Source organism: Mustelus asterias, chromosome 21, assembly GCF_964213995.1.
Source record: "Mustelus asterias chromosome 21, sMusAst1.hap1.1, whole genome shotgun sequence".
Taxonomy (NCBI): Eukaryota; Metazoa; Chordata; class Chondrichthyes; order Carcharhiniformes; family Triakidae; genus Mustelus; species Mustelus asterias.
The window spans coordinates 60979587-60994238 of record NC_135821.1 but is presented as its reverse complement, the minus strand read 5'-3'; the positions used below and the strand labels follow the sequence as shown (position 1 = coordinate 60994238).

The 14652-nt window shown below is 47.9% G+C and overlaps 1 protein-coding gene across 1 annotated transcript in view; it reads left to right on the top strand.

The window, feature by feature from the left end:
* Window positions 1-14652, top strand: part of e2f2 (E2F transcription factor 2) — a 53336-nt gene that overhangs the window by 19096 nt on the left and 19588 nt on the right. The gene's annotated exons all lie outside the window — the stretch shown is intronic.

The window sequence follows — 14652 nt, the reverse complement described above, 5'->3', positions numbered from 1 at the left end:
ACGCAGACACGGCGAATGTGCAAACTCCACACAGGCAGTGACCCAAGCCGGGAATGGAACCCAGGTCTCTGGCGCAGTGAGGCAGCAGCGCTAACCACTGTGCCACCCATTGTAGACCTTGTGCCCATATTTGAGTGAGTTTTGAAAGCCGGGCTTTGCTGTGACTCTGGGCTGGCGCTGCACCAGTGACCATTTTCTGATTGACTGAAACGTCATCTCTGCCAGCAAGTCCACTGGTGGAAGGAATGCGACTTTCAAAAGCTAATATCGTCAGGTGGCAAGCAGCCAGGAGCACCGAGCCAATTCACATGTGCTGGAATAAGTGACAGCTGTTTCTGAACACTTGGGCCTGCAGCTTGTGGCTTGATGCTTTGTTCCCCAGTATTTCTGTACCCCTGTGAGAGAGGGTTCTGTACCCAGGGTTGCTGCTGTTCTGTGAAGCTGAAAAACAGACACAATTGCTTACCTAATGGCTTCTCTCCATTCTTTCCCTGTTTTATTTCAACACTTTTCCCACTTGCTTGCTATTTGTCTTTTTTTTTCTTAAACTCCACCAGGCATTGTCTTGAACTGGATCACGAGTCTCCCACCCCCTGAGGAATTCCTTTCTGTATTCTCCTCCTCATCAGCTGTGGCTTAGTGTGTTTAACTCTGCTTCTGCGTCCCAAGGTCGCAGGTTCAAGATCCCACCCCAGAAGCTCGAACACGATCTAGACTGGCTCTCCCATTGCAGCGCAGAGAGACTGCCGCATTGTCTGAGATGCTGTCTTTCAGGTGGGATGTTAAACCGAGGCCTCATCTGCTCCTGGATGGTCGCAAAAGATCCCCTGGCACTATTTTGAATAAGAAAAGGGAAGCTCTCTCCTGGTGTCCTGGTCAATACCTATCCCCCGATTTAATGTTTGACTTCAGTTGTGGAGATGGCCCGGAGTAGCAGCAGCTAGTCTCTTTAAAGAGAAAACTGAGAGGTTTGGTAGTGTTCAAAATGGTATGGGGGGGGAGCCAGGATAGAGTAGATTGAGAGGAACTGTCCCCATTGGCAGAGTCAGGAACCAGAGGAGACCAAATGTAAGGTCATTGGCAAAAGAACGAGAGACAACATGAGGACAAAGCTTTTATACACAGTGATTGGCGGGGATTGGGAATGTGCTGCCTGAGTTTAAGGCTTTAAAGTTTATTCGTGTCACAAGTAGGTTTGCATTAACGCTGCAGTGAAGTTACTGTGAAAATCCCCTAGTCGCCACTGTTCGGGTACACTGGAGAAACCCATGCAGACACGGGGAACATGCAGACTCCACACAGATAGTGACCCAAGCTGGGAATTGAACCCTGGTCCCTGGAGTTGAGCAGCAGTGCTAACCACTGTGCCACCGTGCCTCCTCAGTGTGCAGATTCAGACATGACTATTCAAAGGGAACTGGATCGTTACCTAATGAGAGACCGTTTTGCTCGGCTATAGGGGAAAAGTGGGACTAGGTGATTTGCTTTCTCAGAGAGCCAGCATTGCCATTATGGGCTGAGTGGCCTCCTTCTGCTGTAACCGTTCTATGATTCAATGATCACAAAAACAGGTGGTCTGATCATCGTCATAATGCTGTAAATGGGCAAGCCTTTGAGACCTTCCAAACATATTAAAGTGTGGGCGCTAGGAGGGCTTTTGACGCATCTGATTTTTACCGATAGTCACTTTTCAGAGTGGTTTGGGAGCACTATATGCTTCCCTCCCTCCTAGCTTGGTACTGAGATCAACTGCTGCACCCCAATGATTGAGATTGACTGATTGACGTTAGATTTCAGATCTACCTGAATGGTGTTGCTCAGCATCACATAAGCCTGATTATACTCATTGGGAGCGGAGAACTGTGGTCTGTTGATGTGAAACCCTCTCGCTTACTTAAAAGTTGGCTTGGTTTATTTCCTTTATAATGCTGCTGTATATGTGTAGTGCATAGTGGTCGGGGTGATCCAGTTCATTGCTACTTACTCAGTGCTGCTATTTATATAACCACACTGCTCCTGGTCCTGTGGAATTTTGTGCGGGCGAGTTGGATTCTCCAGCAGTTTATGCTGTGCAGAGAAATTTTAAAAAGGGAGAGCTTGCGTTTTATTTTATAAAGAGTCACCAGCACAGAAACAGGCCCTTTGGCCCAACTGGTCTTTGTCAGTGCTTATAGCCCACATGAACCTCCGCCCATCCTATATTAACTCGCCCTATCAGCATACCCTTCTGTTCCTTTCTCTCTCCTGTTTATCTGCCTTCCTCTGAAATCCACTGATGCTCCGTGCAGAATGCCGTGTGTTCCATTCTCTGGATAGTGGAGTCTCTCTCGATTCTGCGTTGGATCTACGACTCGGTGGCCGAGTGGTTAGCACTGTTGCATCACAGCGACAGGAACCCAGGTTCGATTCCCGGCTTGGGTCACTGTCTGTGCGGAGTCGGTATGTTCTCCCCGTGTCTGCGTGGGTTTCCTCCCACAGTCCGAAAGACGTGCTGGTTAGGTGCATTGGCCTTGCTAAATTCTCCCTCGGTGTAACAGAACAGGCGCCGGAGTGTGGCAACTCGGGGATTTTCACAGTAACTTCATTGCAGTGTTAATGTAAGCCTACTTGTGACACTAATAAATAAACTTTAAAACTCTCATATTTATAGTTGTCTTTTTAGCTGGAAGCAAATTTTAATTTCGGTATTGCGAGGAAAAAAATAGACTTTTTGTCAAAGCTTTTCATCTTGCATTCATCAGGACATTTGCAAGAAAACAAAGCAAAGGAAATCAACAATTTTTACAGGGTAGATAAAGATCTACCCAAGCAGCCAGTGCTTGCCAGACTCAAAGCAGTGTCCAACATTCTGCGGTTGGACATTTGCGGAATAATCCTCAGCCTGCTCATAATTACGCTGACAACCAAATTAAGTTTTTTATCAGTTGGACTTTCAGTATGTGTGCATTGGAAGCTACGCTTATTAATACACAGGGCCACCTACTTTTTATAGGCAGGACATAAACATTGTGCCTGTTTCAGGTGAGCAAAATGCATGACAGCCATTCGCTGGTTTGTTCGTTCCTTAGGGCATTGCCTTAACCAATCAGGGTCAAGCTGCCCGGTTTAAATTTCAGTGTTTGGCAGTTAACTGTCAGTCGCCATCAACTGGTGTATTCTTCGTGGCAATGCCTCTACCAATCGGAGTCTATTTGCCAACCAAATCAGCACTCTCTTCTTGTATGGTATAAATTTTTCGATTTCACTTGCATTGTGTTCTTGTGAACGTCCTGATGTGCACAAAGCTAAAAGTCTCCACAAAAAGACACCTTATTTTTCAGCTCAAGTTCAGTATTACCAGATGACTATTTTTACTCAGTTGGATTGGCCCTTCACAGCACAATCCCAACTTTGCAAAACTCTTCTTTTTAAATACTTTTGTTAGATCAATCTGAGGACATCCCAAAGTGCTTTATAGACAGTGAAGTATTGTTTGTTTTTTAAGTGTAGTAATATAGGAACTGTGGCAGGCAGTTTGAGCACAGCAAAGCCCCCTGGTGATGTTAGTTGAGTGATGAGTATTGGCCTGGGATAACTGGGGCAAACCATCTTGTTCTTCTTTCCAACAGTGTCGTGGCATCTCCTGCATCCACCTGAGATACCAGGAAGGGTCATGGTTTTAAATCTCACCCGAAAGACAGCGCGCTCCCTCAGCACTACTTGCTGGTGTCTGACTTAATTACCTACTCGCGTCTCTGGATTGGACGTGCCTCAGAGGCTGGAGTGTCGCCCGCTGATAACAAATGTGGTTCTCTCTCTGACAAATTTTGTGTTCTGTTTGTGGTTTGGAAATTGGACGAAAGGAAATGTTGGAAATCGGTAATTTAGCAATGACATGAGCTCCGCTTTCACTGGCCTGCTGATTAAGGGATCCTTTGAGGAAGGGAAAAGATGTTCTTTTGATCGAAGTACTTTTGGTTCCCCTGCTGCCTTTATTCTCCTGGTGTCAGCTGCAGTTCAGTTGGTAACTTCTCCATTCTGAGTCAGAAGGTTGGGGATTCAGGTCCCATGCTCGAGACACGAGCACATCATTTTCGGCCGTCGCAGTATAGTAGATGGAGTGTTGCACTGCAGGAAGTCCTGTTTTTCTGGATGAGATGTTGAACTGAGGCCTCTGCACTATATCGGGTGGATGAGGAGCTAAGGAGTTCTCCCTGATGTTATGGGCGACATATATCCCTCAATGAGCATCACATTTTGAAAAATATCTGGCAATTGTCACATTGCTCTTTGGGTGGCACAGTGGTTAGCACTGCTGCCTGACAGTGCCAAGGACCTGGGCTCAATTCCAGCCTTCAGTCATTGTCTGCGGAGTCCGCACGTTCTCCCGGTGTCTGCATGAGTTTCCTCTGGATTCCTCCCACAGTCCAAAGATGTGCAGTTGAGGTGGATTGGCCATGCTAAATTGAAATTCTCTCCTTGGCATCAGGGGGACTAGCAGGATAAATATGTGGGGTGACATGGATGGGATTGTTGTCGGTATACTCCTGCACTGTAGGGATCCTCTGATTCTTTGTGGGATCTTGCTGTGCACCATGTTGGCTTCCCTGTTTCCTTTATTATAACAGTGACTACTGTTTTAAAAAAGAACTTCAATAACTAAAGTGCTTTGGGACTGAGGTTGAGAGAGACACACTGAAGAAATGCAAGCTTTTCATTAAAGGTCCATGGGTTTGTATCACTTGAGTCGAGGGGACCTTGTTGAAGGTGAAGGAGATGTTGGAGCTGCTGTGAAGGTGTTGTTTGTGTTATATTGTGGAGGGAGAATGTGTACAATGAATTACTTTGTGTAGTTGGGGGCAGATATGGGCGTTCCAGGCACAAGAGTTTTCAGCTATTTCTGTGCAATGTCTCAACATGTTGCAGTCTTTTCTCTCTCGGCAAGGATGTGTTTTGCCACCTTGAGACTACTTCATTTCTCTCACTCGTATTTACGTAACACCTTTCAGGACTTCTGGATGTCCCAGGGAGCCCTGCAGCCAATGAGGTACAATACAAAGTGCGGCCACTGCTGTAATGTAGGGCAACGTGGCAGCAAGATCCCACAAACAAAATTGTGATGATGAGCAGACATTTTGCTTTTGAGTCTTTTGTGATTCCTCCGAGGCCAAACATGCTCAGCTGAGGGGCCTAGATAGTGTATGCAGGTTGTTTATACCTGTGAGCCAATCTCCGTCTGCTCCCTGTGCGACACACATGTGCTTAATTCACCCTCGAGCACAGGGGGCCTAGTCTTGCTTCGGTTTGTTGATCTTAGCCCTTAATCGGGGGGATATTACCATCAGACCGAGCTTTTGAGCAACAAGAATAGGCCATTCGGCCCCTCTGAATTTGTCCTGCCATTCAGTTAGATCATGACATAACAATGAATGTCCCCTGTTCCTATTGGCTGTGAGAAGATTGTGTAAATGTGAAGCATTTCCAGTCCTTGCCTTGTTGACTGTTTGCTGTCCCTCTGAAATTATGACCAGAGAATGGTTTGACGTTTTGATCTCTAACGTTGCCAGGGCACAGGAAAGCAAAACCTGAAGCTGCCTTCTTGATTGAGCTGCAGTGTTAACTGGTCTAGTCGTGGAGTCATCTGTATCTCAGCAGGCAGCACATTGGCCTTGAGTTGAAAGGTCCTGAGTTCAAGACCCACTCCAGAGACTTGAGCAATTGACATTCTAGTAGTCTGCACTGCCGGAGGTCCTGTCTTTTGGATGAAATGATACATGAGGTTCCAATGTCTCATTTAAAAGATGGCACCCGTCATAGTTTAGCACACCCTCTACACTGAGGGTGTCAGCCTGTGCGTTAGAGTCTCTGGATTTGGGTCCAGAGTCATCTGACTGCGGTGAGGTTGCTATGCCCTAAGCCACGGACCAGAGGAGGCTGCTGTGGTACCTTCGAGTCAAATAGCCTCTTGGACTCTAATTTTACACTCGGGTGATGAGGAGTTGGGGGCCTTACAGGGAGGGGGTGATAATAGTGGATCGATGGTGAGGGTGGAGTGTTTGGTAAATCTTATTGGATTGAAAGCCCCCATCCTTGCGCGTTGTGCTGCTGAACCACCCCCTCTCCCACCCCCACTTAATTTGGGAGGGGAAGAGTGTGGGGATGCAATGGGAGGTGGGGAAGAGATGCACAGAGACATCAGAGGAAGCAGAGAGAGGGTGGGGGACAGACAGTCAGCCGGGGGTTGTGAGGGAGAGCGGGACTGAAGCAGTGATTTGCACTGAAGTCTCCCAAAAAAAGTCTATGCAAAATGGCTCCAGGCAAATCATTGGAGCTTTTGTTGCTGCCTATGGAAATGGTTCCCTCTCTCCCCCTACAAGTGGTTCAATCACATCTCTTCCCCCTGCCACTGCTATCTGGTGTGTTGCGACACCTGTTAAGGCAAGTGCTGCCAACAGGTGTGGCCAAGTCATGGCTCATGGTTGGCATTGGTTCAAGACTAAGGGAATGCAGCCAGTAACACACAGAGCTCTGCCAGTTCACCTGAGAGTCCTGGTTTAAAACTCAAAAGTCCAACTCCTGTTGGAACAGTGCCTGTTGTCACGGGTTGTGACCTCCCCCAAAATCACAAGATAGGAGCAGGGAGGTGCAAAGGGCTGTACAGTGCAACAGTTTTTTGCTTAAGCAGCTCCTTCTGAGACATCTGTAGGAGTGTTATCGTGACACCAAGTAAATATTGGTTCAAAAATTTGATCAGAGGTAGATTTTAAGTGCCTTAAAGGAAGAGAGAGATGGAGAGGTTTGTGGTGGTTGTGGCGGGGGGGTGGTTTCCAGAGCTTGAGCCTAGGCCGAAAGCACTGCTTGCAATGGGGATGCATAAGAGGTCAGTATTCATAGAATCCCTAGAGTGCAGAAGGAGGCCATTTGACCCATCGAGCCTGCATCAACAACAATCCCACCCAGGCCGTATCCCTGTAACCCCATAGATTTACCCTCCTAATCCCCCTCTCATTAAGGGGCAATTTAGCATGGCCAATCCACCTAACCCGCACATCTTTGGACTGTGGGAGGAAACCGGAGCACTCGGAGGAAACCCACGCAGACATGGGGAGAACGTGCAAACTCCACACACATACACACACACAGTCGCCTGAGGCTGGAATTGAACCTGGGTCCCTGGTGCTGTGGGGAGTCATGATGTGGAGATGCCGGCTTATAGGTTGACCTGAGTGGGTTCGTGATCTGTAGTCCTTTCGGTATCTTGTCTGCTTTCTTGCATCTTTGTAGAAACTTGATGTCTGTGTCGATATGCGCGATCTTCTTGGCGATCCTCTCCACTTGGAGCCGGCAGTTTGCGGTGTCTATGGTAGTCATGATGTGGAGATGCCGGCTCTCCACTCCCATTGTTTTGTTTCTTAAAGACTGGATTAGTTGTAAGTATTCGCATTCCAACCATTATTCATGTAAATTGAGTCTGTGTCTTATAAGTTCTGTTTGTGAACAGAATTCCCACTCACCTGAAGAAGGGGCTCAGAGCCTCGAAAGCTTGTGTGGCTTTTGCTACCAAATAAACCTGTTGGACTTTAACCTGGTGTTGTTAAACTTCTTGCTGTGGGGAAGCAGTGCTAACCACTGAGCCACCATGCCACCCCAAAGAGATGGAGGGCTGGGAAAGGTCAGTGTGTGATTCGGACATTGGTGAGGAATAGAATACAAGAATGATAATTCTAAAATGGACATGTTGCTGACCCAGGAGCTATTGCAGGTCAGAGGATTTGGCTATGGGTAATCGAGTTTTAGATGAGTTCAAGTTATTACTGGAGGAAGACGAGAGATGGTCTGAAGATGGTCGGAACAGTGAAGTCTAGACGTTACACGGGGATGGATGAGGGTATCAGTCTACGAACTGAGGCAACTTGATGTCTGTGTCGATATACGCGATCTGGTTGGAGATCCTCTCCAGTTTGAGCTGGCAGTTTGCGGTCTCGGTGGTAGCCATGATGTGGAGTTGCCAGTGTATCTGGAATCACGAGCTTTCGGAGCGCTGCCCCTTCATCAGGTGAGTGGGTTCCCAAGTATCTCACCTGATGAAGGAGGAGCACTCCAAAAGCTCGTGCTACCAAATAAACCTGTTGGACTTTAACCCTGGTGTTGTGAGACTACTTACTGTGTCCACCCCAGTCCAACGCCGGCAATTCCGCATCAGCAACTGAGGCAAAGGCAGATTTGGACAAATGCAAGATTACTACAAAAGCTGGAAATTTGAAATAAAAACAAAATGTGAAAACACTCAGCAGGTCAGGCAGCATCTGCGGAGGGAGGAACAGGTTTAACCTTGAGTCGATTATGATTTATCTTCAGAACTGGAGATTTGGGCAGCATTGTGGAGGTGGGAGTAGGTGGTCTTGGTGATGTTGCGGATATGTGATGGGCAAGTTGGGAAAGAAGGCAGTGTCCCCATTGCTTTTCATCGACACCTGATCTAAGCAGATTCTGGATTGGTTTTGATTATGACCCATTGAGGTTGAAGAGCTGGCTGATACAAAGTCATGGTTCACAAGGAAATGATGGCTCTTTGAACAAGATACCCTAGGGCTTGGAACAGGCACCCTACACACTGAGGATCTTCCTTGTTGAAGGAAGGAAAGGTGAAAAGGAAGGGCTTGCATTTCGACCTATCATCATCTCAGGACATCTTTTTGAAGTGTTGTCGCTGTTGTAGTGAAACATGGCAGCCAATTTATTGCACAGTAAGATCCCATAAGTAACAAATGACCTGATAATCTCTCTTTGAAGTGAATCAAAATGTTGTGGGTTAAAGTTCTACGCTGAAAGTGTAAGCACAAAGTCAAGACTGACACTTCAGCACGGCACTGAAGGAGTGCTGCACTGTCAGAGGATCGGCGCTGGCCAAAAAAACTATCCCTTAAAGAACATCAATAAAATCTGGTCAGTTATCATATTGCTGTGTGTGGGGACTTGCCGTGTGCAAATTGGCAGCCTTATTTTCTACATTACAACAGTGGCTGCATTTCAAAAGTACTTTGTTGGCTGCAGCACGCTTTGAGGGATCACAGAGGTCCCTGTATCAATATAAACCTTTCTATCTCTCTCCTGTGGAGGCCCCGATTCAAAGCGGAAGCTCCTTGCAGATGCTGGAATGATGGGTTTTCAGGCAGTGCTGTGCCGTGAACGCAGCTGGTAGGGGGGGGTTATTGTGATGTCCGACACCCAGTTCTACTCGTTTAAGATGGAAAATGTCTCCCCTTCCCCATTGAAGGAAACACAGCAGCAATAATGTTTGGCCAGTAGCCTGCTCAGACAGGAGGGCAATGGTTGGGAGGGGGGAGGGGGGGGGGGGGGTCAGTGCTCTCACTCTTAAAGGGACAGGACTTCATCAACTGACTAAATATTAATCAACTACTATCTTTTAAATATAGGCACCTGTTGATATGTAAAATCTGAAAAGACAATTGTGTTTTATGTAGACAGTCTCTGATGTGCAGGAAATGCACTTTGCTGCCCTTTGAGTTCAGCTCTTTTGTCCATATTTGGACCAAGGCTGTAACGAGGTGGAGTGCTGAGTCAAACTGAGCGTCAGTGGGCAGGTTGTTGCTGAGTACGTACTGCTCGATAGCGCTGCAAACGGCGGCATCCATCATATTGGTGTTGATTGAGAGTAGACTGATGGGGTCACGCAGGATTTGTTCTGCTTCTTGTGGATGGGACATCCCTGAGCAATTTTCCACATTCTCTGCTCGATGCCAGTGTGGTACCTGCATTGGAAGAGCTTGACTTGCGCACACGGCTCGCTCTGGAGCACCAGTCTTCAGTGCTATGGTTGGGTTCTTGCCAGGGCCCCATTGTCTTTGCCGTATCCAATGCAGTCAGCAGTTTCTTGATATCATGTTATACTCCATTAAAGGTGCTATTATAAATGTAAGTTTGTGCACACTGTTTGTGACAGTGAGCCAGTGTGCCTATACACCTTTCAGCATCTGTCATTCAACCCTCGGTTGATCCTGCATGGTGTTGTGGAGCATGCTCTGTGTGCTGTACGGAGATGCACTGGGCAGCTTGATGCATTGATTTGCAATTCCAGTGCCCTCCTGCGACCTTACTGACCACCACCCCACAACCTGTTGATCAAAGCTTCCCAAAGGCTCTGCGGCAAAGGCTCTGTTGTCCAAAGGGAGACTTGGCAACAGCTCTCTGTCGATGGAGAGTGGAATATAAACTGTCTCTCTGGGCTCTCGAGCAATGGTTAAGTGAACCCAAACTTTCAGAAAAGGACATTACAAATATTGATCAAATTAGAGGCCAGAAAGAGGAAAGTGATTGCCCTTCATCCCCCTCGTCCGTTTCCCCTCCTAACATCCCGGACTCATAATAATAACTTTGCCGCAGCTCCATGGACAACGCAATAGAAACTGTAACCACTCTAGTGACTGGGAAACGTCTGAGCTACACTTCTAAGTGCGGCTATTGTTTCACACACTGCCACCATCTGGGATGTTAACGCACCCAAAGATCACATTGTCACACAAAATATAGTGCACTTACTCCCCAAATGCCGTGGGGCAGGGGTCCAACTGAAACATTTTATTTTTTTATTATTAGTGTCACAAGTAGGCTTACATTAACACTGCAATGAAGTTACTGTGAAAATCCCCTAGTCGCCACACTCTGGCGCCTGTTCGGGTTCACTGAGGGAGAATTTAACATGGCCAACGCACCTAACCAGCACGTCTTTTGGGCTGTGGGAGGAAACCCACGCAGACACGGGGAGAGTGTGCAAACTCCACACTGACAGTGAACAAGCCGGGGATTGAACCCGAGTTCCTGGCGCTGTGAGGCAGCAGTGCTAACCACTGTGTCACCTTGCTTTTCAAACCTGAGTTTGATGGAATTTTGACAGTCGAGATATTTAAACGGTTATGAAATCGCGGAGGGTTGTTGGGCGGAGTTAGGCCGCAGATCAGCCATGAATTAATTGAATGGGTGGAACAGACTCATGGGATTGAATGGCTCCCTCTTGCTCCTATTACAATCCAAGAGACATCAAGATCCGGGCACAGTCGCCCTCGACATCAGTGGCTGCAGTGAGGGGCTAAGGGGGGGACACTTGGAGCCCCAACACCCCAAGATTGTGGTCGTGTGTCCAGGGTTTCCTCATCTCAGTGATTCCACCCCAGTGACTGCTTGTTTGGTGAGACACAGAAAGAGTTCACAAGCAAGAAGGAAAATAAGGCAAAATTAAACCTCCAACTGCACGTGGCGTTATTAAGACAGGAGCTTGGTCAGAGAGATTTTATGGAGTGTCTGAAAAGGGGAGGAAGGGAGGCGGCGAAGTTTAGGGAGGGAATTCCAGAACTTAGTGCCTCGGCAGCTGAAGGCACAGCTGTCAGTGGTGGAATAATGGAGTCCGTGAATGCACAAGAGGCCAGAATTGGGGGGGAGTGCAGAGAGATCTGCAAGAGTAGGAAGGCTCCTTTCCCGGTTAAATTGCCGAAGTGTCTACCAATCTGGGCTGAGTTTGAGTGACTTAGTCAACTTGCTGCCAATGACATTGAGTGTTTCTGCAGATTGCTGACAAGGCCCAGAAGCCTACCCCGGAGTGTCTTGTCCACTTCCTGTAAGAGTACATTGGGAAATAAAAACGCACCAATCTCCCACAACAGCAACATGATAACGTCCAGATTTGAGATGTCGTTTGATGGATTAATGTTGACCGGAGATAACTTTGTGTCCTACCTACAAATAGTGCCATAGAATCTTTTACACACCACCCAAGCAGGCAATTTAACATCTCATCTGAAAGACGGCTCCTTGGACAATGCCGAACTCCCTCAGTGCTGCACTGGAATATCAGCCTTGACTTCTGTACCCTAGTCCTGGGGTGGGACTTGAACCCGGAACTTTGCTACTCGGAGGCGAAAGCGCTAGCGACTGAGCCACAGCTGACGCAAGCCTGTTTCAAACCCAGTTCCTGGTAAACATGAGGCCACAAAAGGCCAAGAATTTCCCCCTAATTTTGGTGTTTAACTGGGCAGCTCCTGCAGAGAGCACAAGGTGCCAGGAGCCAGAGGAGGGGTCTTGTTGGAAGATGGGTAAAGGGGGCTTTGCGTTGTATCTAATGCACATGAGCATGGCCCAGGACTGCTTAATGGCAATAATTTCACTCGCCACGGCTAATGTTGATCACCTAAAAATCTGCTCGATTATGAAAGTGCTCGAGCTTTGAGAGCCCATTGTGTGGCTGTGACGGGAGCTATTCAACACCAATATCATTCACAGAGAGGCAGAAGAAAGGCAATTATTGTGCTGTTTGGAAGCTGAATAGTGGGGGGTGGGGGAGCTCCTGAGAGCTGAACGCACAGTGACTCCAGCAGAGTTCGCGTTGCGTGCGCGGCATGAGGCAGCCCAGGCCAGGCTGTCTGAACAGGCACCGAGGAGTGTTTGTGTGGGCATTGCCCACTGAGGCATCGTTGCCCCTGTGGCACGGCACTGCCACCCAGTGGCATTGAGGGGGAAACTGCGGCCGGAGAATGGACTTGAGGCACAGACTGGCTCGGCAATTCGGGCAGGCTTTAGGAAGTGAGGCTGGGGTTGGAGAGACAGAAGAGATTTTGGGGGGGGGGCACAGAGAGCTGAACAAGTGGAATTGAGATAAAATAGAACTTAGTTGAACTGGGAAAATAACAGGACCTTAATGCTGTGGGTGAGGGAGTGTAGAAAGAAATCAGTCAGGATTAGCGGGTAAATATTTAGGGATATGGGGGTAGGGCCTGGGTGGGATTGTGGTCGGTGCAGACTCGATGGGCCGAATGGCCTATTTCTGTGCTGTAGGGTTTCTAAACCCCCCCCAATTGGGGTGATTAACGTTTTATTAAAGTTGCTGTGTGCATTCAAATTGCTGTTTAGTGACAGCTGCGGGAAAGGGCATTGGACAGGAGGATAGTCTGGATCTGGCGCGTTGCCTGTTGTACTTGAATAGCTGGCTAGTTGTCACAGAGTCCTCCTGTGACATCTAGCTGAGGGGGGGTCATCCAAGGGCGGTAGCCCAGGTTTAAGTGGTCATCCCAGGTCAGGCAGGGAGGAGATGAAGCGGCAGCAGGCATGGAGAAAACTCGGAACTGCACAGGTGCAATAGACTGGCAACGCAGCAATGAGTGTTCCTTAACAGATGCTCTCCAGTCTGCACTTTAAAACATTCAAAGGCCAGGTTGCGGGTTTGTTGAGGGGAGAGGTTTGTTTGTTGGTGAGTGCGCGCATGTCCTGGAAGGTCCGTGCTGTATACAGAAGGAGACCATTCTGTCCCTTGTCTGTCTGCTCAGACTAGCCCTTTCCCTGCCCTTCCCCAGCCAAAAAAAACTCCACTCACTGATGCATTAAATCTCCTTTTGAAATTTTTGACTTAACCTGCTTCCAGGCAGTGCGTTTCAGATAAAAATCAAACCTCAATTAAATCTCCCCCTTTAATCTTTACTCTAAAGGGAACAATTTCAACTTCTCCAGTGCCTCCACATGACTGAAGGTCCTCATCTTTTGTACCATTCTGGTAAATCTTTTCTGCACCCTTTCCAATGCCTTGACATCCTTTCTATAGGGTGGTGGCCAGAATTGAACTCTAATTTTAGCTGAGGCCTAACCAGTCATTTATTGGAACTCTTGCTGGGGGACAATCTCTAGAACCTTACCCAAGAGACCAGGCTGCCTGTGAGATTAAATTCTGTGAGATTAGGTTCTTGATTAACAAGGAGGTAAAATAATATCAGGGGGCGGGGCAGGCAGGAATGCGGGATCGAGGTTGCAGTCAGACCAGCCAGGATCTTATTGAATGGTGGAGTCGGCTCGAGGGGCTGAGTGGCCTACTCCTCCTAATTCATATTAGCTGAGATGTGGAGTGTTGCTCAGCATCAGATTAAGAAGCATCATAAGAAAGTCAGATTTCCTTCCATCCCGCCATCAACCCTTTTCTTCCCAGTGACGTCACCCGTCCCCACATTTGGCCAGATGTCACTCTGCACCTGAGACCATCTACCTCCGGAATGAGTCTCTGGCTTAGCAGCCGGTGGGGCCCTGTCTCGTGGGGAAAGCTTTGCTTCATTGAACTTGTTCACTCAAAAGCTGTAGCCACAAAGTGAATGCTTTGGTTCAAAAGTTCTGCTGCCTGTATCTTGTCTTGCTCCAAATCCCATTCGCCCATCAGCCCTGTGCTCGCGCTGACCTGCGTCACTTTCTGCTGTGGCAACGTCTCCATTTTAAAACCAACTATTTTGAAATCCTCCATGATCTCATCTTCCTGTATTCCGGTAACCTCCTTAGACCTGGAACCGTCAGATCATTGGCTCTTCCAGTTCTGGCCTCTTTGTCACTCCCTGATTTTAATCGTTCCGCTGATAGTGGTCTGCTAAGCTGTCTAGTTATGTTCTGGGATTTCTTCTGCAAGCCCCTCTGAATCCTTATCCCTCACTCCCACTCACTCCCTCTCTAATTCGCTACTTAGAAACCTTCCTCTTTGGCGAAACCTGTACTAATATCTCCTTGTGTGTCTGTCCAGTTCTGTTAATTGCTCCCGGGATGATTTTAACCTGTTAAAAGCGCTGCGCTAATGCAAGTTGTTGCTGGGGGTTTTAAGTTAAAGAGCTCGAGCTTGGCCTCCCGCTGCTAAGG